Genomic DNA, 2,005 nt, shown 5'->3' with positions numbered 1-2,005 from the left:
AAGTCCAGGTTTATCTGTGTGTCCGATGCTAACATCACATAAATATCTGGTAGGAAGCCTGTCATCCTCCAGATGCTTCCATTTGTTTGAAATAATTCATAATTAAGTCAAGAGTCTGAAAAAAAGCAGTGATTAAATGACACAGAATCTTACATACTAGCATCAAAAAATTAGGTTTATTTTATTTTTATTTTTAATTGGCAAATAATAATTGTATGTATGAGGTACAATTTAAATGCGGTTGAATGATCAAGGTAATAATATGGCTTCAGGTATAGTAAGGTACGGGAGGGAATGACTTTTTTTTTTTTTTAACCTGTCACTAAGTTCATGGATGATTAACAAAAGACAGGTTAACAAAAGAAAAGCATACAGATTTATTTAATGTAAGTTTTACCTGACATGGGAGCCTTCAGAAATGAAAACTCAAAGAAACAGGCAATCCTGTGTCATTTTTTTGCTAGGTTTGATGGAGAAGTGGATAGTTGTGGAGAAGCATGATTGGATTTAAAACAGTGTGATCTCTGGGGAGGTGGGGACTTAGCAAGGCCAGAGATGAGGTTGTCCCTTTCAGCTGGGTAGGAGGAAGGCACCTCTGGAATGAGGGTCTTGGGACCTGCTTCAGGAGAGAAGGTGGGAAGGTGAGAGTGATCTTCCCACTTCACATGTTTTCCCAAACGCCAAGGTGCCATATTTGAGCTAGTATGTCCCGAACGCCAGTGATAGTCTTTTCTGATAAATTACATTTTTAAGCAACTGCACAGACAAATGTAAACTCAAGGACTATTATGTTGAGGATGATATACTCAAATTTCTTCAAATCAGTCCCACAAAGAGTTGTTCTTAAGTCTAGGTGCAGCTCGTAATTCACTTTTTGTTCTTTCAATCAACTGAGTTGCTAGAGGTATTATATTCCAGCTTTAAAACACATTGCCAGGATAGGGCATGTGTACAGACAACTACACTCTCATCAACTCACTGAAAAGAACTTGAATATAGTTTTGCCTTATCTGAAAACCTAGGTGTTATCCAAACGGTAGGAAAGCAGGCAAAATGGCACAGTAACCAAAAGATCAACACAAATAAGTTCCCCTTCCAGCCTGGCCCCATCCCTCACCAGCTACATGCTGCTCCTCCCAGTTGCGTATAACAAGGCAAAACCTTCTTCTGTCAGTGCTTGTCGTTCACGGTAGAATGTTCTGTAAAGCCCTGCGAACACTGGGTTAGATAAAGCCAGACCACTGCTGCTCACAGGGGAAACCCAGGGGTAGGTTGCTGGCAGCCTCTGGTCACAGTGTTTTCATCAACCTAATCAATACATCACCTTCTTTTATGCGTGTTTCTGTTTAAAACAAATTGCTTAATATACTTCGTTCATGCATTAATGTTGAACTCCTGGGAATGCACATGGCAGGTAGCCAAGGGCGGGATGGGGAGGAGACTGGTCAGCGAGTAACAGGGGCCACTGCAAGTTACTGGACTGGCCTCCGAGTGAGACGTTACGTTGTTAGAATTAATAATTCTAGGGCTGAGACGCCTATAAAACGGAAGCAATTGGACACACGAATGTGGATTTCAGGGGAGAGCTACAGGCGGGGCACAAAGAGTGGGAAATAGTTACTATGTGGATAGTGTGTAAAACTGTGAGATTGGATGCGATTGTTAATGCCAAGGGAGCGAGTGTAAACCGTATTCTTGGAGCTACTTAATATAAACATGTGACTCTGGAAGAAACGGCTGTCACGGCAGCACACGAGAGTGAGGGATCTGTCTCTGTTTTCACTGGTGTGCCCGATTGTTCATACCCCGCCTGGCGTATAGTAGGTGCTCAGTAATACGTACCGAATGAGCAGTGGTTTGTGTGGCCTGTCCACCATGAACACATCAGTGTTACATCTACGGCAGCAATGGAAATCTTCCCGTTCCCAACCCGATAGTCTTACTTTTTCTAACTCTCCTGCCAGATAGAACTCTCATTACATCACTTGTGATAAACACTGAAGGC

Source organism: Eulemur rufifrons, chromosome 29, assembly GCF_041146395.1.
Source record: "Eulemur rufifrons isolate Redbay chromosome 29, OSU_ERuf_1, whole genome shotgun sequence".
Lineage (NCBI taxonomy): Eukaryota > Metazoa > Chordata > Mammalia > Primates > Lemuridae > Eulemur > Eulemur rufifrons.
The sequence above is the reverse complement of the archived record's forward strand: the minus strand, read 5'-3'. Positions refer to the sequence as shown.